The sequence below is a fragment of the Giraffa tippelskirchi genome, chromosome 5, assembly GCF_054371585.1.
Source record: "Giraffa tippelskirchi isolate mGirTip1 chromosome 5, T2T-mGirTip1v1.2.pri, whole genome shotgun sequence".
NCBI classification, from domain to species: Eukaryota; Metazoa; Chordata; class Mammalia; order Artiodactyla; family Giraffidae; genus Giraffa; species Giraffa tippelskirchi.
In genome coordinates this window covers 13,986,171-14,014,170 of record NC_137279.1, presented here as the reverse complement: position 1 = coordinate 14,014,170, position 28,000 = coordinate 13,986,171, and the positions used below count along the sequence as shown (strand labels likewise).

At 40.1% G+C, this 28,000-nt stretch overlaps 1 protein-coding gene across 9 annotated transcripts in view; it reads left to right on the top strand.

Moving 5' to 3' along the window:
* The window catches only part of LOC145506823 (uncharacterized), a 294,395-nt gene that overhangs the window by 148,462 nt on the left and 117,933 nt on the right, over positions 1-28,000 (top strand). The gene's annotated exons all lie outside the window — the stretch shown is intronic.

Here is a 28,000-nt window from a genome sequence, read left to right as displayed (position 1 = left end):
ACTTGGAGCTGTTGATGCAAACAAAGCTTATTCATCTTCCCAAAAGGGAAGCCTGCAGCCCTGGTCCCATTTCCCCTCCTGGTTTGTAGAAGAACAATCTTCACTGGTGTTGCCTTTCTTTCCAAGATCAGTTATCTTCTACCATGACAATGTTTAGTGCCTTAAGTAAAAATCAGCAGAATTGGGAAATCTCACTTTGGAAGATGTCCTGGTCCTTCTTTATAACCTGTTCCTCCTAGCAAACTTGATTGACTTGTTAAAAATAAACGGAAGTAGAGAGCGGACATGTGGACACAGGGGAGAAAGAGGGGACAAACTAGGAGAGTCGCACTGACATAAAGACACTACCATGTGTAAAATAGATAGCTAGTGGGAAGCTGCTGTACACGGAGCTCAGCGTGGTGCTCTGTGGTGACCTAGAGGAGTGGCATGGGGAGTGGGAGGGAGGGAGGCTCCAGAGGAAGAGAATATATGTACACGCACAACAGATTGACAGTGTTGTTCAGCAGAAACTAACACAACATTGTAAAGCAATTATGCTCCAATAGAAAATATTCTCAGGCAATATAAAAAGCAAAAAAAAAAAAAAAAAAAAAACCCCACAAAAAACTTACTTTCAAGCCTACATATAAAAGGGAAACCTTTTCCAGCTTTATTGAGATATACTTTACATATAATATTGTGTACAGGAGGTTGTGGAGAATAATAAATGAATTCTCTCTTTTCACAAAAAATTGTCAATACTGAGCCACCAGAACTTGTCTGTTATATCTCTCTTTCACCACTGTAAGAATTAAATGACAATTTCCTCTCAAAAAAAAAAAAAAAAAAGCATGAAGAAGCTCTTCTATGAAGCTTCCTTTTCAGTCTGATGTGTACTAAAGACTGTGTGTTCCAAGAACTTGGCTGTGATCCTCCAACAGGAGGTACACCTCAGTCCCCTGCCCCCCAGCCCTGCCTGACACCAGCTCTTGGTACCATCAGAGCTTCCTAGGGGAGGGGCTCTTGAGGGGCATGGCCTGACACCTAGGGTGTTGAGTCTTCCTTGGGGGTGAGCTGGCTCTTTTCTTGGGGTGGAAAAGAAATGAAACTCTTGATTTATGCATTTCTTTTTTTAAAAAAATAATTCTATTTATTTATTTTTGGCTGTGCTGGGTCTTCACTGCTGCACAGGCTGTATCTCTAACTGTGGCAAGTGAGAGCTACTCTGTAGTTGTGGTGCATGCACAAGCTTCTCATTGCAGTGGCTTCTCTTGTTGCAGAGCATGAGCTCTAGGGCACGTGGGCTTCAGTAGTTGTGGCTCATGGGCTGTAGGGCACAGGCTCAATAATTGTGATGCACGGCCTTCCTTGCTCTGCGACATGTGGGATTCTCCCAGATCAGGGATCGAACCTGTGTCTCCTGCATCGGCAGGAAGATTCTTTACCACTGAGCCACCAAGAAAGCCCAGGTTTATGCATTTCTTAAGCATGTCTGTATCACTGGAGATTTGTCTTCCTATTCCAGGATTGAGTCTCATGTCAATGTGATTATGAGGCAGGATATGATATTTCAAGCCAAATTTCCTCCCTAATTACTGCTTCAAGTAGAAAGAAAATTGGGCTGGGAGTCTAGAGAGCTAAGTTTTAAGTGTACTCTATTGTTAATTTAAATAAAAATTTAAACAGCTTTTGCAGTACATAATTTTTATACGAATTCTTGCTGTTGACTTCATTTATTTGATTTCTCCTTTTATTTTAACATAGAGACATAGCTCAGAAAATCTTCCCATTAACCTATCCACATCTATCTTTCTTTCCACACAATGTCCTCAAGCTTTCTTCGACTAATTAAAAAAAATGTCTTGAAGGACTTCCCCAGTGGCCCAGTGGCTAAAATTCCATGCTCCCAATGCAGGGGGCCCAGGTTAAATCTCTGGCCGGGAAACTAGATCCCTACAACTAAGACTCGGCGCAGCCAAATAAATAATAAAAATAATTTTAAAAATGGCTTGAGATCTCATCTCATACACTGAAAGAGCTCCAGAATTGTCCCACTTTTCTGAGGGGATAGAAGGTATGTTAGTGAGTCTGTCTTACAGCTGATAGTCTACATAAATGAGGCAATAAAGAGTGCTCCCTAATTTGGATCCAGATTGCCTGGGATTAAATCCTGATTCTGCTGCTTCCTTTGTGACCTTGGTCAAGTTACTTAACTTCTCTGTTTCTTAGTTTCCTCATCTTAAAAATAAAATAGCTATTGTGTCTGCCCCATGGGCTTGTTTTGAGGGTTAAGTGAGTCAATAAGTTGGAGGGTTGTTAGTAAGATTGAATAAATTAATATATATAAAATACTTAGCACAGCGCCTGGCTATAGTGAACATTATTTAGCTGTTTATCATCCTTTCATGGCTCATTTTTCCATTGCTCACTAGCTCCTACCCACTACTGTCTAACCTGCTATTGCCGCCATACCCTTGTCTGCACTGTATTGCCTCATGCAAGACACCAGCCTTCTTCCTTCATACTCCTGAAGGCATTGCGCAGCTAAGGCTGCTGTGAGTAACAGTAACAGGTAATAATAACTTCCACTTACTGAGAGCTCTCCTGATGCCAGTACTGTTATTTGTACTTAACATCTACTCACTCATTTAATTCTCATACCTGCTCTATGAGATAAATATAATCATTTTACAGATGATGAGCCTAAGGAAATATCTGGAGTATAGGAAGAACCAAGTGTGTGCAGCCTTTGTGTGAGGCATTCTACAGCATTCTCTTAGGGAACTCTCACAGCCACACTCCACTTTCTTTCTATTTTTTTGTTAGTTCTACTAGTTTATTGCTACCAACCCGTCTCCCTCCACTCCCCTCATGCGTGCATGCTCAGTCATGTAACCCTGTGGACTGCAGCCCACCAGGCTCCTCTGTCCATGGACTTTTCCAGGCAAGAATACTGAAGTGGGTTGCCATTTGCTTCTCCTAATTTGGACCATTTTTAATGTCTTTATTGAATTTTTTAGCAATATTGCTTCTTCTGTTGTTTATGTTCTGGTTTTTTGGGTGTGAGGCATGTGGGATCTTAGTTCCCCAACCAGGGATCGACCCTGCACACCCTGCATTGGAAGGTGAAGTCTTAGCCACTAGACTGCCAGGCAAGTCCCCACATGCACTTTCTATTATTTCTCTTTCTCTTTCTATAGTTTTAGGAAGGTAAGGACTTGCCTTCAGGTTGCACATTGTTCATGTGTTGTGAAGACAAATTTGAACCCAGGTCTCTCTGGCCCCAGAACATCATCGAGCATCTTTTCACCGTACCATCCTACCTTCATCAGAGTGCACTGGAGCCTTTATGCCTTCAAGCACTCCATGCTGTGTGACTTTTCTTATGGCAATCTTCTTCTCCCCTTTCTAAGAAAACCTCTCCGATTTAGCATTTCTTTTCAACAGCTTAATCATATGAACAAATATTTGAATGTCTACATTGTTAACATTAGGTAGAAGCACTTAAGTGGATTAAAGATGCTTATTGAAATATTTAACCTTATCATCCCAAAGGGGCTGTAAATGTGATATCACTAAATGGTCATTAAGTTTTGTTCATCTCAATGGCAGCTCTTATTATAGTATTATAAGATGTTAAAGCAAAATTTCTGCCCTTGAAATGGTCACCTTGGGTGGGAGGGGTGTGTGTGTGTGTGTGTGTGTGTGTGTGTGTGTGTGTGTTGTTGCATACAGGTACCATTTCTCATGAAGTATGACAATCAAGACCCTTCCTAGGTTAATTCAAAGCAGCTACCCTGTCTAGCTGCTCTGCCTGCCATCTGAAATTATTCTGGGATTTTTTTTTTTAGTAGTAATAATTTATTTAGCTGTGCTGAGTCTTAGTTGCAGCATGTGAGACCTAGTTCCATGACCAGGGATCAAACCCAGGCCCCCTGCATTGGGAGCACAGAGTCTTAGCCACTGGACCACCAGGGAAGTCCCTGGGAATGTGATTTAAGGGTTTGTGTCAGACGATTAAGACAGTCTATAGGCGTGAATGTTTTTTCTTTTTGCATGGCTTATCAACTTAGTTGTAAGGCAGTTATTGGATGCATGCTTGTGTTATTGGTGGGGGGATGTTTATGGAGAACTCTGGATTGCCTACTGTTAAGCCACGTACACTCAGCTGTTGGGTTTCTAGAACTTGCTGGTTGGCCATGGTCAGCTTCCAGAAGCTGATGGATTATTATAGTCATTACTTTCATGTTAATGTGCCCTAAAGGTAACTTAACTTTAAGCTTTTTGATTGATATATGGAGAAAAAAGTGTCCAGACAAAGTTCTGTATAACAAATGACCACAAATTTTGTGGTTTAAAAGAAACACCTATTCATTTTCTCTCAGAGCTGCAGTTCAGAAGTCTGAGCAGGCTTGACTAGGTTCTGTGCTCAGGGTCTCACAAGGTTGAAATCAAGGTTTCATGAGAGATTATATATAAGAAATATTTTTGCCCCTCTGAGCTGTAGATTATATGACCATTTTAAGGACAGTCTTGTAGGACTTGATACATCAGATAGTTTAGCTTATAGAGATTTGAGAGGATGAACATTTTGGTATTCCAATTAATTTGATATAACTGGGCTTCAGCACTTATACAAGCAACATAATTTCTTCTCTTAATCAACCAGTGACCATCTTTTCCCTGACTAAAGCACTGTATTGACAGCCAGAATACCCAAATTGAGCTTTTAGTTCTGCCACTTGAACAAATCATTTTTCTTTGTCCCCATTATTTTTGCTCCTTAAGAATATTTCATTTAGGAAACCCCATGCTCAGCAGAGGTCCAGCAGGTGGCATAGAGCTTCATGATCTCACTTTCTTCTGTAGCCAGTGTTCCTCTCAGACTTTCATGCTGGGAGAAGAAACCTCTTTGTGAGGTGGCTGTGCATGCCTTGTCCCTTCCTTCTATCAGTCTCTTGGTTACCTGGTGCAAGAACATGTAGCATTTGCATTGTCCTTTACAATTCCCATGGGGGGACATGACCCGTTCATACTACAATGTACTGAATGTTTATGTCCCCTCACAAACGTATGTGTTGAAATCCTCATCCCCAAGGCGATGGCAGTAGGTGGAGGGGGTCTTTGGGAGGTGATTAGATCATGAGAGAGAGCCCTCATGAATGAGATTAGTGCCCTTATAAAAGAGACCTCAGAGAGATCTTCAACTATCTGAGGTTACAGTAAGAAGGCAGCTGTCTGTGGGGAGATGGGCTATCACCAGACACAAATCTGCCCAAGCCATGATCTGGGACTTCCCAGTCTCTAGAACTGTAAAGAATACATTTCTGTTGTTCATAAGCCTCTCAGTCTGTGGTCTTCCGTTATAGAGGCCCAAACGGAACATGAGTATCTTTCCAAAATTCTGTGAGATAGATATTATCACCACTTCTATTTTATGGGTGGAATGAATAAGATTCAGGAAATTAAATGATTTGTTCAAGTTCACGTAAGAAACAGAGCCAGAACTGGCACTCAAGTTTCTGATTTCAAATCCAGTGCTCATTCTACGTCACCTCAGCTAAGCAATGGGAGAATGCAGAAGAATATAAAGACCCAGCTGCATGTGAAAAAAGTTTAGACTTCAATTTTGGGTCATTCTTTTTGCTTGTGCCATTTCAACTCTAATTTTTGGCTCTTTTGGTTTTTTTTTTTTTTCCTCAAATGTATTTTCCCAGAATCCAAATCCGCATATTGGCATTGTCCTGCGTGGTCATCATTATACACCCTGGGGGACAGCTGAGCTTGGTATGGAAGACAGTAACTGGAAACAAAGGATTATCTATAATGTTGCTTCAAGGTCAAAAGGAGTTGTACCATTCCCATGTTGGCCTCAAATGTTTACAATTCAATATGTTTTAATTTAAGTCTGAAAAGGGAGAAAATTTAATTGTAGGAGATTCTTAGGTCTATGGTGATCTCTAGGATTTATATCTTTGAGACTCTGAATCCTCTTCATGGGACAATTAGCATAAGAACTTATATACAAAGCTTACTATACAAATCAAGGAATTTATTCATCTTTAGCATTGTCTCTTAGCTATGACAAACCTAGACAGTGTATTAAAAAAGAGACATCACTTTGCTGACAAAGGTCCATATAGTCAAAGCTATGGTTTTTCCAGTAGTCAGGTATGGATGAAAGAGTTAGTCCATAAAGAAGGCTGAGTGCTAAAGAATTGATGCTTTCAAATTGTGCTGTTGGGGAAGACTCTTGAGAGTCCCATGGGCTACAAAGAGATCAAATCAGTCAATCCTAAAGGAAATCAACCCCGAATATTCATTGGAAGGACTGATGCTGAAACTGAAGCTCCAATACTTTGGCCACCTGATGTGAAGAGTCGATTCATTGGAAAAGACTATGATGCTGGGAAAGATTGAAGGCCGAAGGAGAAGGAGGTGGCAGAGGATGAGATGGTTGGATGGCATCACTGACTCAATGGACATGCATTTGAGCAAAGTCTGGGAGATAGTGGAGAACAGAGGAGCCTGTTGTGCCACAGACCATGGGGTCACAAAGAATTGGACACTGCTAGCGACTGAACAACAACAACATGCATTGTCTCTTAGTCCCATTCCTAACACAATCATTCATGTGCTCATTAATTCCAGAAATAGTAAATTGAATAACAATGTAGAATAGTGGATAGGAGGTAGGATTCTGAAGCCAGGCTACCTGCATTGAAATCCAAGTCCTGCCATTTACTAGCTAGGTGACCTTGGCTAATAACTTCAGCTCTCTGTACCTCAACTATAGAATGGGCTCGATAAGAGACCCTACCTATTAACAGTTGCTGTGATGATAGATGAATTATTAAATGTAAAACACTTGGAACTATGACTGCCTGTACAGATAGGACTTCTCAAATGGTGCTCAAAGATGTCCTGCCCTAATCCCCAGAACCTGAGTCCATGATGAAGCATCACTGTCAGGATCATGTTATGTAGGCACCGCTGACATTAGATAGGAAGAGAATTTGGTGCAAGGGTCCCCAAACTCTGGGACCTAATGCCTGATGATCTGAGGTGGAGCTGATGTAACAATAATACAGATAAATGTAATGAGCTCGAATCATCCTGATACCATCCCCCTCAACCCCGATCCATGGAAAAATTGTCTTCTAATAAAACTGGCCCCTGGTGCCAGTTGGGGACCACTGATCTGGTGGACCTAACCTAATCACACAGGCCCCTTCTAAAGCAGATAGCTTTCTCCAGCTGATGACGGAAGAGGAAGTCAGAGAGATCCCAAGTGTGAGAAGGACTTCATGTGCTATTGGTGGTATTGATATTGGAGCACCCCAAGTGAGAAGGAATGTGGGCATCCTTCAGGACTTAACGGGGACCATGGATGATATATGATAGCCAGCAAGGAAACGGGGACCTCAGTTCTGTAGCTGCAGAGAACTAAATTCAGCCAACACAAATGAGCTTACAAGTGAATTCTTCCCAGAACCTCCCAATAAGAGCCTGGCTGTGTGGTATCCTGACATCAGTCTGAGATGGTCTACAGAGAACTCAGTCAAACATGCCTGGACTTCTGAGCTATGAGATAATGAACTGGTGTTTTAGCCACTAGGCTTGTGGTAAATGGTTATGTAGCAGTAGAAAACTGAAGAATCCGTCTGCAATACAGAAGATGTGGGTTCGATCCCTGGGTTGGAAGGATCCCCTGGAGGAGGGCATGGCAACCCACTCCAGTATTTCTGCCTGGAGAGTCCTGTGGACAGAGGAGCCTGACAGGCTACAGTCCATGGGATCACGAAGAGTCGGACACGACTGAAGCGACTGAACTCACTTGCTATTGCATTTCTTATTAGACATCTTCAGTGTGTGACATACTGCATGCAGCCCTGGGAAACAGTGTTAAACAAGATGTGATGCCAGCCCTCAAGGAGTTTACAGTCAGGAGGATGAATCATTTCATTTTTTCTAACACCCAGGCTCTTTGAGGATTGATAGCTTCTGAATCTTGTACACATTTCCTTTTACTTTCCTTGCCTTGGTTCACTTTTATCATACATATTTATGCTTTAGTTTCTCTCATTTTTAGCCAGTGGCTAGGCTCTGTTTAGCCACCAGCAGCAACTGTTCACCACGAGGTAAATGGGACTAGGAATTACTGACTGTCTCCTGTTCGATACCACTAGGGGGTCTGGGAAGCTCCAGCTCTTGTGCTTAAATATTGGAAGTCATACAATGAGGATGGCTGTTTTCTAACAGAGGAGCGATATAACCCTTTATCTCTAGAATCTACCACCTGGTGTTCTCTACAGCCCGGAGCACAGAGCAGTTCCCAGTTTAATCAAACTGGAATATAAAAGGAGCCGTGGGGGCTGCAGAGTGTGATCCCCTTGAAGTTGTTCCAAGGGAAAGGGATCTTTTGTTACAGAGACAGCTCATTTTAGAGTTCAGTGACCTGTGACACCTCCCCAGCTGGCAGCTCAGCAGGGACCTGCTGATACCTTCCTGCACTCAAAAGCCATTTCTGGTGGGCAGAACAGAGAAAGGATCATTAAGGGCTGCTTGCTGGGAGGGTGGTGGGGGAAGAATGAGAACAATGATGAAGCAGTGGTATTAATGAATATGCCTGCAGTGATTTTATGACTTTTATTCAGCTATGAACTGTCTTCATTTTCTGAGTCTTTGCTTTATGATGTTTGGTAAGGGTTTGTGTGTATTTACTATAGATAATATCACTGGATTTTTTTTTTAAACTTTCATTTTAAAGGTCTTTGCATTAGAGCTGGAGTGAAAGCTCCAGCTTTAATTGTGAAGCGCCCAAACCCCTTCCTGAACTGGAATCTTATTCCTTCCTACTGAGGTTTTTCAGAAAAAAAGACATGAACCATTCCCAGAGTCATTGCAATATCAAAATAAATTTTATAGAAACCTCTAGCTGTAAAGCTGGGAAGCTTCTGAGTCATTTGGTCTCACCCAGCCAAACTGCCCTTGTGGGCAGGAGTCCTCATGACCACATCCCTGGTGGGGAGATCATGCAAGAATTTGAACAGCAAGGCACTCTGAAGAACAGGAGCTGGGGGTCAGGCAGAATAATTTTCAAATCATCATTCTGTTATTTCAGGGCTATGTGATCTTGAGCCAATGATTTGGCTTCCCTAAGCCTCAGTTTCCTTATCTGGTAAGGGGGATAATAGTATTTAACCTTCAGCCTAATTGTGATGATTATAATAACAAATGTAATCGACTCCTAGTAATTTCCATCCAGCAATGGTTTTAAAATTTCCATGGTTTAAGTTATTACAGGAAATGACTTGGGCAAAGCTCTGTCTAGACTGGAGAGGCTGGAGGTGAGGGAAGAGGAAGGGGTGTTAGATGAAATCCCTGAACTTCAGAACCTTATGTCCAACTACTGGGTTGGCCCAAAAGTTCATCAGAGTTTTTCTGTAACAACTTATGGAAAAACATAAGCAAAATTTTGCCAACCCAATACCTGTCTTCTGACAAGGGTCAAATAGGTTTCTCTGACTGAGTATATTAAAAACCAAGATCCTATTTTTTTCCCTCCAATTTCCCCCTGGTCTTTACATCTCAATGAATGGCATTCTGTCTCTCCTTCTAGTTGTAATGGTCAAAAACTTTGATGGCATCCTTCATTTCCTTTCTTTCTCCTGCTTGTTCAGTCTGTCAGGAAATTCTATTGACTCTACCTCCAAAATACGTGTAGAATTACCACCTCCACTGTTTCTGAATTTGGTTCAAGTCATCAGCATTTTTCAACACAGAAGTCAGAGTGGTTCTGCAAATATGTGTCAGACTAAATCACTCTTCGGCTCAAAACTCTCCAACAGGCTTCCTACGTCATTAACTACAAGTCAAAGACATACTGACCCACAGCACCTGTGTGTGTTTGTAAACTGTCACTAGTCCATCTGGAGATTAGGAGCTTGGGCCAGAATGTCAATCAACCATGTTATGTTCAATTTGTTTTTGTGATTCTCTCTTGAGAGAGTCTTGGAAGACTCCCGTCTTGTTCTGTTCATAGTTATGCTGGCCTACTTGTTCTTCAGACACACCAGCCATGCCCCTGTCTCTGCACAGGCTATATAGCCCAGAGTACTTTCCTCCCAGATGTCCAAGGCTCATTTCCTCACCACCTTCAAGTCTTCACTCAAACATCACTTCTTCAGTGAAGTCTTCCCTGATGACCCTGACAGTCCTTACATCCCAACTTCCTGCTTTATTTTTCTCTCTCACCCTGTCACCTTTCGAAATGCTTATATAATTTACTCATTCATTTTAAAATCATCATTCTCTCAACACTGGAATATAGATTCCGTGAAATGAGGGACTTTTTAATACATTTTGTTTTCTGTTTTACCCTTGGCATCCAGAAAAATGCTGTTTAGTCGTAAACACTTGAAGACACTCTAAACAGAATAAATGAGTGCATTTGAAATTAAATGGCTTGATGGAAGCTATGTCTTTTTAAATATTTATTTATATATCTGTCTGCATTGGGTCTTAGTACGGCATACTGGATCTTTGATCTTCGCTGTGGCATGTGGATTCCTTAGTTGCTGTGGCATACAGGAACTTTAGTTGCAGCATGTGGGGTCTAGTTCCCTGACCAGGGATGAAACCCAGGCCCCCCAGGCCCCAAGCACCAGGAGCATACAGTCTTAGCCACTAGAACACCAGGGAAGTCACTAGTTATTGTTTTATGAGATCACATTTTGAAAGCTTTTAAAAAATTATACAGAGGCAGTAAGGTTTGAACTAAAGGTATAACTTAAGTCAGGTATGGATGGCACTTGGGATGGCTAGGAAAGCAGTGAGAAGACTTAGTAAATCAAAGGCTTTGTCAAACAAGCAGTACTGATGCTGAAATTTGTAAGTATCCGTTCTTTTCTGGGTGCTCATCATGATTTGCTATTACTATCACTGCCTCTTTTGCCCATTGTTAGGTAAAAATGGTATTATCTTACTGTTTTAATTTGCTTTTTTTTAATTAGAAATAAGGATGAATATTAGTTCCATATTTTTGCTCCTTTTAAAAATGTTATCTTGTGAAGTACCATTATTTATTTTTCTTTTATTTAATGATTGGTCTTCTAATATTTTAACAATTTATATCAATTTGTATAAAAATTTTTCTCCCTATATAAAGATATGAAACAACGCTAGGCTTTTGTATTTGCTGTACATATTCTTCTGTCAGATATTTATATTTTTATCTTTAAGATTTACATATTTGAAGTTTTGAAATTTTATTTAGTTGAATATATCGGTCTTTTAAATTTTTAATATCTTCTGTTACTTTTGGGTTTAGAATTCAACCCTCTTTCAGACTTCTAATTTATAGTTTTTGACTTTTAATTTTGAAATGATTCCTGATTAAAAGTTGTAAATATAGTATAGAGTTCTTATATACTCTTCAGTTTTTGCATCTCCTTGGCCCTCTCTGCTGTAACAGTTTTGTAACAGTGCTGCTGTAACAGTTCCTCAGTCTCTCCCGTTTTTTCACAACACGGACACCTTGGAGGAGAACTGATTCATTACCTGGTATAATGTCCCTCTATTTGTCTAATGATTTCTTGTGAGCAGATTGAGGTTACGTGTGTTTGGTAAGAATACATCAGAAGTAATGTCACTGCCCTTCTCAGTGCATCATAACCTGAGCTTCATGATGTCATATGTCATTACTGGTGATAATGGTGGTATCTGCTGGGTTTCTCTTCTGTGAAGTTACTATTTTTCCCTTTGTAACTAATAAATATCTTGAGGGAGATATTTTGAGACCTTGTAAATATCCTTTTTCTCCTCAAATTTTGTCCACTAATTTTAGCTTCTGTGTATCCTGCCTGCAGTAATTATTGCTATGGTGTTCTAATGGTGAATTTCTTACTGCCTGTATTTATTTTACTTTTATTAATTAGAATTCTTCTGTAAGAAAGAACTGTTTTTTTTCCCTCTTTTTAAAATTCATTTCACTGTGGGCTCATGGATGTTTACTTTATTCAGTTGGTTATCATTCATCAGTACTATTATTTCTTCTGTTGCTCAAACTATTTTGGCTCAGTACTATTGACTAATTCCTATGCACCTCCATCCTTTCTAAGCAAAATTTATTTGAGTTCTTTTCCTTCCTCTAATTTTACTATAAAAGTGTTTCAGTTTGGGTAAGTGGAGAAAGATGGATGTAGGGTTGGTAACATCTCATGGAAGCTAAAGTGTCTTGTGGGGTCTTGAGGTCTTCCAAGACTTCTTTAGGGTGGGAGAATCCTTGGACCTAGAGAAGTTGAGTACCCTGAATCCTATGGTTGTTGCTGTTTAATTCATTTGCTGTGAGCTGAGTCTCAAGCGCTGCATTGGTTCCAGCTACGGCCTAACGTATGTCATCTCAATGATTCTGAAATTAATACTTGATAGAAGAGCTAGGTGTCCCAACTTCTCATTTCTAGTCCAGTGCTATTTCTTTGTTCTAAGAAAGTTTAGGGTTGACTGTGACACTTCTAAGGATATAAGATTTTGAGGCACAAGGAAAGGTGGAAAGAGCGATAGCTTCTTCCTAGGGGTGTGCAAACTTTATTAAAGTGATAATTTTCATTGGGGAAGGGAGTGATACTGCCAATTAGGGAGTGCATGACACCTCAGTTAAATGAGTGTTTGTGTTGAGTCGTGGTGTTGGGTCTCCTTCTCAGCATCCCAGCTCTCAGCTGCCTTCTTCCAGTTGTCACCTGATAAAGCGGCTGGACACCTCTAATCCCTGGGTTCTTGTCCGTGACTAACCAGCACATCTCTTGCTGAATTAGTCGTCAGGGATCACAGGACAGCTTGGCCTCTTCCTTCCCCAAGCAATGTACTGCTAACGCCAAGTACAGGGAACTTGGTGTAATGCAATACAGATACTTGGAATCGCTGACTCACTTCACAGTGATGTCGGTGCCCATGAATGTGAGTGGGCAGCATGGAAGTAAAACAGTCTTTAAGGACATTACTAGACTTTTTAGACACTCCAGTCTTTCCTATACTTGCGTTAAATGTTTTGCCAAATAATGAATTCTGGTTAAGTTGAGAAGAATTTTCTGATACTCAGGACTGAGAAAAATAAATGAGATATGACTCATAAGAACTTCTTGGCAGAAGTGGCTTAGATCAAATGGACACAGCACCTTAATCCTTTCTTGCTATGTATGTAGATTCTTTTCTTTATTTTCTGTTTTGGCAGTCTTATCCATAATTTGAAAGATAAATTTGGGGGGAGGGGGCTATGGAAGGGATGGAACAGTAGTTTGAAGTTAGCAGATGCAAACTAGTATATATAGAGTGGGTAAACAACAAGGTTCTACTGTATAGTGTGGGGAACCATATTCAATATCCTGTGATAAACCATAATGGAAAAAATATACAAAAAATATATATATATACATGTACAACTGAATCACCTTGCTGTACAGCTGAAATTAACACAATATTGTAAACCAACTATATTTCAATAAAAAAATAAATCTAATTGTTCATAGTTTTAGATAGATACACTATCCATTTGAGCCAGTGACAAACTATCCCAATCTGACAGCTTGTTTTTTTTAAGATGTAATTATTAATTTATTTATTTTTGGCTGTGCTGAGTCTTCATTGCTGTGTGCTGGCTTTCCCTAGTTGCAGCGAGTGGGAACTTCTCTAGTTGCAGTGTGTGGACTTTCTCATTGCAGTGGCTTCTCTTGTTTCAGAGCATAGGTTCTAGGGTGCAAGGGCTTCAGTAGTTGCAGCTCGTGGGCTTTAGAGCATTGGCTCAGTAATTGTGGCACACAGGCTTAGTTGCCCTGCAGCATGTGAAATCTTCCCAGACCAGGGATTGAACCCATGTCCCCCGCATTGTCAGGCAGATTCTTAATCATTGGACCACCAGGGAAGTCTCCAGTCTAACCGTTTGGACTCTAACTTGTAACTAAATGTGCAAGGCTAAAAGAAGCTCTGATGCCCATGGCAGGTGGAATGCATGTAGTACTGGAGAGGTGAGCAGCTAAGTTCCCTTATTTCTAGTGGTTTATCTTCGATTTCTCTTTTTTTGTAAAGCATAGTGGGCTTCTCTGGTGGTGCTAGTGGTAAAGAACATGCTTGGAGACTTCCCTGGTGGTCCAGTGATTAAGAATCTGCCTGACAATGCAGGAGGCATAAGAGACACGGGTTCTATCCCTGAGTTGCGAAGATCTCCTGGAGGAGGACATGACAACCCACTCCAGTATTCTTGCCTGGAGAATCCCTTCCCATGGACAGAGGAACCTGGTGGGCTATAGTCCATAGGGTCACAAAGATTCGGACATGACTGAGGCAACTTAGCATGCACACATAAAGAATATTACATTTTCCTAACTGTCTAGAAAAATTTATTCTTTCAAAATAAATTTACTAATCTTATTACTGTGTGCCAGGCACTGCGCTAATATATAACACGACGGCCTTGATCTCTTGGAGCTTAAGGTCTGCAGCAGCATAGCCCAATAGAAATATAATGTATGCACATGTAGTGACTTAAAATTTTCTAGTAGCTACATTAAAAAAAATTAAAAAAGCAGGTAAAATGCATTTTGTAAATATATTTTACTTAATTCAGTGTATCTAAAATATCATCATGCCAACATATAACCAACATAAAAATTGTTAGTGTGATAGTTTACAATTTTTTATTGTACTAAGTCTTCAAAACTTGCTATATATTTTATGCTGACAGCACATCTCAATTTAGACTCACCATGTGTTAAATGCTCAACTGCCTCACATGGCTGGTGATTACTGAACTGGGCAATACAGGTTTACAGAAACCTGATACATAGTCACACAAGTAAATATTTGGATGACGGTGGTAATAAGCACTTGGGAAGAACTTGGGAATGCTAAAGGTGAGACTTGAGGGATGAGCTGCTATTAACCAGTTATGAAAGAAGATAAGAATACTCCAGGCGAAGGAAATAGTCTGTGTGATAACTTTGAGTTGAAAAAGGAAGTGAAAAGGAGGCCAGTGAGCTGAAATTTGTGAGTAAGTGGGGAAATGATGACACTAAGAACAGAAAGACAGAAAACGTCCAAAAGAAATGTAGTTTTAGAGAAAAGTAAATGTGACTTTAAGACACTGACTTTTTTAATGGGTATCTTTCCACATCACTATTTTATTTTGTTTATTTTTTATTTTTTGCTGCACTGGATCTTTGTTGCTGTGCACAGGCTTTCTCTAGTTGTGGCAAGCAGGGACTGCTCTTCATTGCGGTACACGGGCTTCTCACTGAGGTGGCTTCTCTTATTGTGGAGCATAGGCTGTAGGGCTCAGGCTTCCATAGTTATAGTGCACAGGCGTAGTTATCCTGCAGCATGTGGGATCTTCCTGGACCAGGGATCAAACCCATGTCCCTTGCATTCACAGGTGGATTCTTAACCACTAGATCACCAGGGAAGCCTAAGACATTGACTTTTGGTTGAAAAAAAGATGTGGGATAGGAAGATGGGAGAAAGGAAAGACCAGAGATTTAGCCTTTGGAGTTGATGTAGCTGGAAATTTACCTCTTTTGTCAAAGTCCTAAGGTCTGGACTTCTTTTTCTGGGGCCACTCCCAGGTGGGCTGGAGACCACAGCTGGGAAGGAGTGGATTAAGTTGATGAAATAGATCAGGATCAGGCAGAGACAGAGTGAACATAAAGTGCATCTTTGAAAGGGCTAAAGGTCACAAAGGGGAGATTAAACCTAGCGATGAAGTCTTGGGGGCCAACAGGAAAAGGAATAAAAGTTTAAATCAAAGAGATGGAAGCCTGAGAGTGGTGGAATGAAGTGAGGGAGCAGAACCAAGAAGTAGGGGGCTCAAAGTTAGCAAGTCAAAAGTGATTGGTGGACAGTTGTATTCCTCAGGCCAGCATCTTTGTGGGTGGTGGATAGACCAGGTTTAAAATAGAGGCAAAGAGTCCAGTAGATACTCTCAACAGCTACCATGTTTCCAGTACTTCTGTACACTGCCAGCTTCAGATGAAGTGACCCAGAGTCTGGTCCTGGGACATGAGGTGATCCTTCTCAGGGCAATGGTATGTTTCTGTGCCTGCAGAGAAAGCTTACTTGTTTGGGCGCAGTGGGAACCTGCCCTGACTGTTACCTCCCATGCTCTTACAATCTGGCACGCAGGGTGTCTGCTGCTCTCAGCAAATCTGAAGGAGATGGAGGTGATGAAAACTGGTGTTTATTTTTCAGATGGTGAAGCCTCTCTTCCACCCATCACCAGGAGAAGGCAGGGCATTTCTGCATCACTAGACCTTGGGTCAAAACCTGCTACTCTTAATTCCATCATGATTTGCTTAAAGCTTGCTGTGTTCCTGCTGAGATCGTATGAAGAAGCCTGATTTGTAGGTTCCTGGAGTTTACATTTTCCTCTCACCTGGAAATGCTGAAACAGCAAAGTGTTCTCTTGGCTGAGTGAGAGAATGCAGCAGTTGGCAAGATGGGCAGTGAGCCTGTTTGAAGACCCAGTCCTGAGCTGGGCACAGATTGCAAATACTGCAGTTCAAAACCAAACCAAACCACCCTACAGACCAAATGTCTTTTAGCAGGAAAAAAGCTGTTTCCTTCAAATAACGTGATGATGCTCTGCCTTGGAGGTGATAACTGGCTTTCAAGGACAAACGTTTTGCTCAGTGACATTTGTGGAACTGTTGCCATCTACTCTCTAGGTCTAGTTCTGAAGGTGTTCTCCCCTCATAATCTCGAAAAGTTAAAGATGATAGGTGCATGAATAAGAAGGGTAACAATGTATGGGATAGAGATCATTTCCAAGACCAAAAGAGTCATTTTTAATCTAGGCTTGTCAAAATAACTGTCTACATTGATTGATCGTGTTGATTAAATAATGATTAAGAGCCGTGTTAAATCATTCTGGAACCATGCAGACTTAAACAATTTTGAGTAAATTAAAAAAAATATATGTTTAGGTCTTTGATTGTAAGCCACGCTGTTGAATGACAGTGCATTCAGGTCTTTTGTGAATGACAAGAGGGAAAGAAAGGAGAGGTGGTTGAGGAGGTGGGAAGCTACATAGGATCACTCAGGACTTGGAGGTCATGACCAGGCGTTTGGGTTTCATTCTAAGAGTAATAAGAAGCTAGGGGGGATGTTCACAGGGGGGTATTCACAAGATCTGATTTGTCTTTTTAGAAGCACACGCTGGCTACCTTGGGGTGCAGCCATATTGGATCTAGAGGGAGGGTGAAGTTCCCCTTCTAGTTCTGGTCATGTTGCTGCTGAAAGGCATGGATTCCCAGGTGATGTGGCAACAAATAGAAACAACTCAGAGGCTAGAAAAGAACAAGCCAACCTTGTAGCAAGAGGTTTCCTCCACCCAGATGTCCTAATGGTTTGCAAAAGCAGCCAGAATAAAAGGGTATATAGCATCATCAAGGCCTTGGGGGGAGTTTTGTTTGCAGAGAAGTCATGCTTGGGAACAGGTTTGAAAAACTTGAAAATGTGATGATAAAAGTCAGGCCTGCCATTCTTCAGGGTTGGTACACGTCCAGTGTGCTAAACAGACTTGGCAGGGCAGGCCCCACCCAGAAAGTTCCCCTGCAGGCTTCTCAGTACTGCTTCTCTAGGGTGACTCCCACCCTGAAGAGGAGTCGAAGGGGATTTGGCTCCAGAAGGACCATCTGGAATTGGAAGTCCACCCATTTCACTCCTGATAGAGATATATTCTCTTTCCCTCTGGGTCACCCTCCCTTCATCCAGTTGCATAGCATCTCTTCTCCCCTTTGCCAGGCCTCTGTGAGGCGTAGGGGCATCCTGCCCATAGGCAGTTGACCCTGCAGAGAGGAGACACACAGCACATCTTTTTCAGCGATTTTAGTGCAAATTTCCTTTATTACCGAGAGGATATTTCAGGGTTACAGGTTAATTACAGTCCTTCTCATTCTCCTTTGTGTGGAGTCAGTTAACAATCAAGAAGCCCCTTATTTTGCCCCTCTGCCTTGGCTAAAGGAAACCAGCATTTAGTGTAGCATAGCATGCATGGGCAATCATGTCTGACTCTTTGCAACCCCGTGGACTATATTCTGCCAGGCTTTTCTGTCCATGGGATTTCCCAGGCAAGAATACTGCAGTAGGTAGCCATCTCTTCTTCCAGGGAATCTTCTCCACCCAGGGACTGAACCTGTCTCCCCAGTGTCTCTTGCATTGCAGGCGGATTTTTTTTTTTAAACCACTGAACCACCGGGGAAGCCCTTAACTCCTCTCCATAAGTCTGTGTGATTGAATTCTTCTGTTTCATCCTGACTCTCGCCCTCCAGAGCTGAACTGGACTGGTTCAGCTAATGTCTTTCTCTATCTGCTTCTGAGGTTTCTGAGAAAAAAAGTCCCTTTAGGTCTGGGTGCAGACTTATCTCTTTAGTTTCAGGCTGAGGTGGTTTTTCTTGAAGCTGCATAAGCCCCCATGCAGTTAGCAATCTCTAGATTTTGTTCTTGGACCTTGCCAGACTCCCTCACACCTTTTGTGTGTGTGTGTGTGTGTCCCAGGCTCCTTCTCCCTGGCTCACTCTGCTCAGCTGAGACTTTTGTCTCTATCCACATAATTTCTTCTGTAGCAAAGTCTTGGCTGACCCAGTCTGCCCACCTCTGTTGAACCTCATCTCTCTCTACAAGACGTCACCACCTAACCTTTCAGACACAGATTAGCAGGCCCCTTCCCATCATTTTTCACATCTTGAGCCCTGGGACGTGATAAATGTAGAATAACTTGTTCTCATGCCATATCCTAGGCCTGTATGCCATAAATTTTACAATGTTAAGATTTTGAAAATCCAGTTCGGTTATTTTAAAGGTCATCTCTATGGAGTTTTATTAAATTCCTTTAAAATTTTTTTGTTATATTTTTATTTCAAAATTGTACCCTCTGTATACAATTTTCTAAGTATCTGGACCTCCCGAATTTATTAATATATTTCTCTAAATATTTACTGTTTATCTTAAAGAATACTGTGCCATATATATATATATACATATATATATATATGAAAAAGTGGAATGGAAGTGTTAGTTGCTCAGTCATGTCCGACTCTTACGATCCCATGGACTGTGGCCCCCTAGGCTCCTCTGTTCATGGAATTCTCCAGGCAAGAATAATGGAGTGGGTAGCCATTCCCTTCTACAGGAGATCTTCCTGACCCAGGGATTGACCCCGGGTCTTCTGCATTGCAGATGGATTCTTTACTGTCTGAGCCACCAGGGAATTGAGAGAGCTCTATGATTAGATGACTTTTTATAAAAAACATTCAGAATAATTTTAAGTGTACTTAAAAGAGTGTGTTTTGAACTTTAAATTGAGATGTGTCAGATACTTTTACTTCAGTAATTACAGTTAAAAGTAATTTTAGCTCTAATATTTAAAGAAGGAGACCCTAATAATTATATCCCTTTGTACATTAGCAAAAGCTGGTGTTTCTATTATCAGAACAAAGGTTCATTGGAATTGCCCCTTTGCCCAGCACTCTGGCTGAGTTGCAGGTACATGAGGAAGGGTTAAGGTAGTGAGATGGAGTCTGTACCTGAAGTGTTTAACAAACACAAGTTTAATGGGCTGGTAGGGGAAGAAACAGCATTTGCCTGGGATATTGTTTGGGTCAAGCTTCAGGAACTGTAATGACTTCTCAGAACTTAGGTTGGGTAACCCACTGATCATTCTTGGATCTTTTGTTTTTCCAGTTATAAATTCTCTTGTGGCTTAATTATATATGAAAATGTAAACAGAGAAGGGTCATTAAGCAGCCTATAATGAGGTCAAAGTGTCTGTGGATTCTCTACCTGCCTTTTGCTGGATTACATATTAATATTTCCTGGTAATGGACAATCAACTGGGTGTTCATAAACTTTCAGGACTCAAGACAGAAAAGTATTTACATAAAACCCAATATTCACTGGCTTCAAAATGAGGTCATATGAACATCTCCCTCCTGTCTTCTCTGCTCCTGACTTTGAAAAGCAGGTGCCTTATCAGTGGTCCAACCCAGAGTCTTTGTGGAATTCCGTATCTGCACTCTTTGCTTGACTTTGACCTATGGCTTTTAACAATTTATGTCAATGGAGCTTATTATGGGAGTCTTTTCTTTTTTAAAAAAATTAAGAGCAAAGGGGATACAGTTTAGAGATACAGTCCTTTTTTCTCTCTATTCATATTCCTCCCACTTGTCACTGTTTCCATCAAGATGATTTTTTTTAAAATTATATGAGCACTCCATGTTCACTGTGAAAAATTAGAAAATACAGAAGAGCAAAAGGAAAAAAGTTACATCAAATTCTACCATGCAGAGGTGTCCAATTTGGTTTATAACAAAGTTCTCATTGGAGTGCACAGCAGTTTCTATGAATTCTTCATGGGGGTGTTATCTACTGTGGATCTATGTCTAAAAGTTACTATTACTGGAACCAGGAGAGACAAACTGTTCTTGAGACCAAGTATAGCAGGATGAGAACATGGTAACACTACAGTGTCTTGTGCAGCCAAGGAAAGATGGCATCGACTCACTCTTGCCATCCTGTGGGACCACTTGGCTGTGTGTGAGGAGGACAGAAGAGGTTTCTGTCAGGGCTGTGAACAGCTTGGTTCAGACTTCGGACTGACTGCAGAATGACCAACAATAGCATGGGAATACTCTGGGATGGCTTACTGCTTTTTTTCTTTAAAAAGTCTTTGAATTCTTTTAATCATCTGGCTTCACTTATAATTACAGAAATACTAATTGGAACAACCCTGAGCTCTGCTACTACTTATTAAATTAGCAAAAAATTAGTAACTGGCAAAATCCAATGGTAGTGGAAGGGTTGGCGCATACATAACATTTGTATGTTGCAAGTGACATTTCAGTTGCTTCAGTGATTCTGGAAAACGTTTTATTCACTTATAACAAGGACAGTGACACTGATATTGTGCCCTTTTACTCGGCTATCACCCATGTTATGGGATATAGCTCGAGGAAATCATAAAAAATAAAATCATTTATATGAAAAAGTTACAATTTAGATTATTAGGGAAGGCATTGTCAAGAGACTCTCCTTCTATTTTATAATTTTCAAAACGTGTTTTATCCACTTAAGAGAGCTTTCCCAAGTATTGTAGTATTTGAGTGGTGACTGAGCTCAAAGCTGTAGGAGAGAAACTTCTCTTGCTTAAGTGGAAGGGCACAACTGGTGACCTCCTGCACAGGAAAAGCTGCTTGTGGATTTTCCTTATTCCTGCCAAATTTTCCCAATATGTACACTAATGCTGATTGATAGTGTAACAGAATACAGAATGAACAGGGATCTTAGAGGACATCTTGTTTAACTCACTAACTGAGACAAGTACCTCCTCGAAGCTTGTGGGCAGATGTCTGGTCCCTGCTTCAACTCATAACCTTTTGGAACCATTTGTTGGAAGTTCCATTATTCAGAAAGTTCTTCCTTAGGTTAAAACACAATCAGAGACTTCCCTGGTGGTCCAGTGGTTAAGACTCTTGAACTCCCAATGCCGGGGGCATGGGTTTGATCCTTGATTCTGCTCAGCACAGCCAAAAAAACAAACTAAACAAAATCAGCCTACTTGCAATTTCACCTATTAATTCCACTTCAGTCTTCTAAGGACATGCAGAATAAATCTGATTTCTCTTTAAGTCTTTTTCCCCCCCAAGGCTGAAAATAGCTCTTTTAGTCTTTCCTCAGATGTTCAACATATGGTTATTTTTCTCTGGAAGCATACCAATTTGTTGATATTCTCCTTAAAGCATTGCAGAAGAAAATGACCACAATCCTCTGTATGTAGTCTAAACATTTCGGAGAAGGCGTAGGAGGATTGCTCATTCTTGACATCACATTTTTATGAAAATTAAGACCTTATTAAGTTTCATTCCTGCCATATACCCATATTGTGTGTGTACAACTAAAAGTTATTAATGTTTTCATTTGTGTGGTTGTTTGGTTTCTCTGTTCTGTAGAAGTGCTTCATTATATATAAATATATAAATACTTTGATGAGGAATCATTCAGAGATAGTAACAGGCACTAATCTGAATTTTTGAACATGTGAATGCCCATCTAACCACTACCTAGAACAACATGTAGAAATTTTCCAGCACCTCAGAAGGTTATCTCATGCCCCCTCAGTTAACAGCTCCCCAAATGTAACCTTTATTCTGACCTCTGTAACTGTGGGTTAATTTTGCCTGTTTGAACTTCATATGAATGAAATTGTGATATTCCAGTTCTCACATTAGTGTCTATGAGTTTTATTCGTATCTTTGAATGAAGCTGAAGCTTACTCTTTTCAATGCTATTTTGCATTCTGTAGTGTGAATTATACCACAATTTATTTATATACCAGTTGTTAGCCTTTCTTGAATAAAACTCCCATGACAGTTCTAATATATGTCTTTTGGAAGATATAAGTACTCATACATGTTAGTTATATACTCAGATATAGAATTGATGATGAGTTTGCCTGGTTGCTCAGCAGTAAAGAATCTGTCTTCAATGCAAGAGACAGGGGTTTGATCCCTGGGTTGGGAAGATCCCCTGGAGAAGGAAATGGCAACCCACTCCAGTATTCTTCCCCGGGGAATCCCATGGACAGAGGAGCCTAGCAGGTTACAGTCCTTGGGGTCACAAAAGAGTTGGACACGACTTAGCAACTAAATAACAAAAGAACTGAAAAGTTTCACTTAGTATATACTGTTTTGTTTGGTATCCACTGCCAAACAATTTCCAAAGTGGTTATATTACTTTATATTCTCACTAGTAATGTATGGAGTTTCAATTCTCCATATCTTTTCCAGCACTAATTATTGAAAGTTCTTTTCATTTAGCCATTTTAAAGAGGTATATGGTGTTATCTAATTGTTGTTTTATTTTGCATTTTCCTGATGACTGGCTAGCTGTATAATATTCAAGTGAAATTAATTGCATGATTCAGCTCTCTTGAATTCATTTTGGATTGCTACTTTATTATCCCATAAATTTGCTATTCCACTCATTTTAATTATGCCGTTTATCCTCCAAGTCCCCATAATATGTGGATATGTATGGAATATGGCATCAAGCCCCTCTAAGTTGATATCATGTTTTGATTGGGATCCTTGGGTAGGCCTTTCAACCAGCTATGAAATCAGCCTAACTGTGTGATTATCAGCCCATATTTCACCATGCTCTCCATGAAGTTGTCTAGCAATATTGAAATTCAGATCTTCTTATACCTATAATATTCTTCTTACCTATCAGTCTATTTGATATTCCTACCAAAAAATGAAGTAAGTTTAAGTTGGTATTCTCTGTGAATCCAGAATGGCTCCTATTAATCATGTATTCCCTTTCTAGAGCTTACAAATTATCCTTTTGCTTTCCTAATGATATATCTTCCACTTTATAAATGTAAGACAGCATTTTCAACTTCTTACTTAAAACAAAAGTGTGGTTTATGATGGTCTTGTTGCCTCATTCAATTGCTGTGTTTAAGCTGATTTTCTTTTTTACAAATTGAACTCTTCTTTAAAGATTTTAAGATAGCTCATTAGTTGACAACTACATAATCGGTACTTTTTTCTTAGAGGATAGGAATTAAGCATGTCACAGTGTCAGTAATCATTTTTAATTTATTTCTAAACTTAAATTTCTAATTATGTGATTTTCCTAATCCCATATATACTAAAATAATGCTTTGCTTTTGCAAATGGGCAGAATGATAGAAAAGATGGATAGTGGGAAATATTTTTTAAAAAGAAGATACTTCAAAACTTAAAATACTGTGGATCATTTAATAAAATTATATTGCCGTGTTAAATAGGATCTCAATGAGATTAAAGAGGTAGTCAACTTTTAAAGAGAGAATCTGGTCTAGCCTTGAGAAATACAGAAGCAGTAACAGATATAATCAATTTATATTTTAGGGCTATCGTTGCTTGTTACATTTCTTTGTGAATTAAGCAAGAAAAGTAAAGATTTCATGGAATATATTCAGTTAGCTACAGCAGCTGCCTTAAGATTGAAGGTTTGGGGGCTGCTACAACCCCCAGTTAGTCTTGTCTTCTATCCCTTCATTATATTGCAGCAAAATATTTGAATCAAAGGAAAACAAGAAGTTACCTAGTTCAATGTTTAAAATTTACCAGTGAGGAAACAAAAACGCAGTGAGACAAAATGATTTGCTTAAATTTTACCACCCAAGTGGTGGCTGAAGAAGCAGATAGACAATATATCTGCTTTCAGGGAGATCACATTTTAGTTAGACAGGGACCTGGAAGAAGAAAACACAGACGCTAGAACAGAATAGATGGCGGTTTTAGACAGAGACTGGGATACATTGCATCGAGTGGTCAGATCTTGTGGAATTTAGTTCTCTTTCTGCTTTACCAAAATGCTTCTTGAATGACTGTTTCAGAGTGGGAGGAGTGGGTAGGACGAATTGAGAGAGTACCACTGAAATATATACATTACAATGTGTAAAACAGAGAGCTAGTGGGAAGTTGACAGGGAGCTCAGCCTGGTGCTCTGTGATACCTAGGGGGGTGAGATGGGGGATGTGGGAGGGAGGCTCAAGAGGGAGGGGATATATGTACACTTAAAGCTGACATATGCTGTTGTACTGCAGAAATCAACACAACATTGTAAAGCAATTATCTTCCAATTAATATAAAAAATTAAAAAAGAAATAGAGGAGATGAAAGACAGTACTTTTCATGTATATTGAATATCAAAATACAAATTTACTTTCTTTTGATTAACATATCCCCATTTGTGTGGTTTTTCTGGGGGGGTCTTGTTATTGAAGTACAGTTTTTTACAATATTGTATTAGTTTCAGGTGTACAGCACAGTGATTCTGTTGGTATTATTTTTTTGGAGATTATGTTCCATTATAAGTTATCACAATGTACTGAGTATAATTCCTTGCGCTACACAGTAAGTCCTTCTTGCTCTCACTTGTGTTTTAAGAAATACAAACTCAGAATATATTTACAGAATGAAAATATATGTGAATGAAAAATATACTCAAGGAACTCAGAAAGTCCAGCACTGTTGCTTAGGGCAAATGAATCATATCTTTTCATCTTTGAAACTGTTTTTCCAGATGTATTGATTAAAATCTCAGAGGAGTTTGATGAAATGGTATGACTAATGACTAATTTAGAAAATATGTCCATAGCTTTTAAGGAAGATTGGAAAGATACTCTTAGAGGCCTCCTCAAACCCTAGTTTTGACATTGGAGCTCTACCAGAATACACCTCATCTAATTTGGTGGTCCTTCAGCTTTCCTGCCACCGAAGAGGGAAAACATTTAACATCAAAAACTGTGCTAGACTTCAGGGAGATTGTTTTAAATGTCTGAGATAGGATCCTGGCCCTCAGGGATGCCATACTCTAATTAAGGAGATAAGTCCCAGGTTAGTGTGTTGAGCAAGTAGACAGATAAGAGGTTTGATGGCTATCCAGAGGAGGGAGAAATTCCTTTCTGCAGGAAGAAGGCTTTCTGGGAGAAGTTATGAGCTGGACTGGACTCTGGAGGATGCATGCTTTGAAAAGGAGAATGCTGTAACTATAGCAGTACTGGTGGAAGGTTTCTCAAATAAGGCTTCTACAGGGACTGGGGCAAAGGTTATTGTTGTTCCCCAGTGACATAAATCAAAAAAGTCCATTTGTGATGAATGGGTGACTCTAAGAGGTAAAATGGGGTAGGGAAGAGCAAAGATGGAGGTGAAAGATGACTTTGCAGTCCATGTCTGGATGATAGATGGTTTCATTCATACAACTGAGAAATTCTAAAGGGAAAGCAGGTTTGGGGGTAAGGTCATATCTGATGTTAGTAGCAAATCTGATTCAAAACGACCATCAGATAGTAGGAGCGAAGGACTGGGCCAAGAGTGAGGTGATGGTAGCATTGAGGAATCACTGATGTGAGCACTGGTCAGTGAGATGGGAAATGTGGGAACTCTAAGTGAAACATTGACTAAGAGCCACTGCTGCTTTCCACTGGGGCCTTTCTAACTGATCTCCTAGAGTTAAATGATTCCTCGAAAGCTCAAGAGAGCTGACAGTTATTGACCCAATATTCACCTCATTCAATACTTGATGTTAATGACAGTAAATGGGACAATCTATATTAGTACCTACATATTATTAATATGATGAAATTAATAATTAATTATTATTCATTGGTTATTAATAGGATGAAATGTATATGTTATACATCATGTATCTATCTCATATACTTTGTGATCTAAACCAAGGCATACTTGAGGGTAGAAAGAAGCACAATTCAATCATTCCGGGACACCATGTGTGCGCCAAGACTGCCCCAGGCAAAGCAGTAAGTATGGCAGACTACCTATTGAGGAAGTATAGTTGTAAAAAACTGGTAAGGTAAAAAAGAGCAATTTTTATTGTTTTATTAGCTAAGTGTCCCTGTATAAACCACTCAATCTCTCTAAGCCTTGGTTTTCTCATCTGTAGAATTTAAAGAGGAACTGTCCCTCTACAGTTCTTTTCACATCAGAGTGACCCTTCCAATATACATGCTAGTTCTGAGTACATTGTTGTTGTTCAGTCACCAAGTTGTGTCTGACTCTTGGCAACTCTATGGACTGCAAGTGCACAGGTGAAAGCAGAGAAATAGTTAGAATCATTAGAAAACTATTGCAATAATCTAGATCAGAGATGATTTTAGTTTGGACTGGAATGGTAGCAATGAAAGTTGTGAGAAGAGATTAGATTCTGGATATAACTTGAAGGAATAGTCTACAAGATTTTTTGGTGAGAGAATGAGAGATGTTAAGGAAGAATGTAACTATTTTGATGTAAGTAACAGAAAGAAAAAACTTTCTATTCATGAGGCTGGGAAAACTATGAGTGGAGTAGATCTCGGAGGAAGATCAACTTTGGAAATGTTAAATTTTAGATGTCAATTAAGCATCCAAGTAGAGGGATTGTGTAAGATATTGAAGTCTGTAGTCTGGGAGAGTTTAAGCTGCAGATATATATATTTGGAAGCCCCCAGATGACATCAGTAAGTACGTGATGGTCCAAGAGAAGAGGAGAGGTCCAAGGTCTGAGCCCTGTGCATTCTGACTAAACGAGAAGGTAAAAGAGATGGAAGGAAACAGCAAAGGAAATTGAAAAGGAGCAGCAAGAGTGTTAGGTGGAAAAGCAAACAAACGTATCTTGGGAGGAGCAAGAGGAGTATTTATTAATGGGAAGGGAATTATCAACTCATATGAGCAGTTGTCTGCTGCTGGTACATCAAATCAGATGGGGACTTAAAATTGATCATTGGTTTTAGCGACATACAGGTCATTGAGGAATGATGAGGACAAAAGCCTGAAGTAGAAGAGTTTAAGAGAGGAAAGGAGAAAAATTGGAGACAGCACTTAGACAACTTTTTAAGAAGATTTTCTCTAACAGGGAGAAGAGCGATGAAGTGACAGCTGGAAGGGAAAGTGAAGTTGAGTATTTTTTTTTCCTGCAAGATGGACAATGATCAAGTAGAAAAGAAGAAATGGAAAATACGGCAATGAGGAATAAAATTTGTAGAGTGATGTCAAGAAGGAACAGAGCTAGTATGAAAGTTAAAGGGGGATGGTCTTTGCTTGTCTAGTAATAGGAGCACATGGCAGCAGATAGAAGTGGGGTTGACGTGAAAAGAGGTCAAGTCTCTGGTTTGTCCTGAGTGTGAGCCTGGTCATTCCACAGTGGCTTTGTGGAAGAGAGTTGTGTGTCCACTGTGGACCTTTGAATAAGGCTCACTGAAGTCTAGTGTATTAATATAAAGTTGGTGCTTTCAGTGCCTGAGACATAGGAAGTCTAGGGTTTTAATCTCAGTTCCACGTGAATTTCCCAAAGTGAGGTTATTTCTCTGACCTTCAGTTTCTGGAGATTGGAGGGGAAGGAGAGGCAGGGAGGGAGTGAGGGAGAGATGGGGTGGGAGAGCACTTTTCTTTTTCTCTTTGGTCCGGAGCATTTATTACTTCTGAATTCT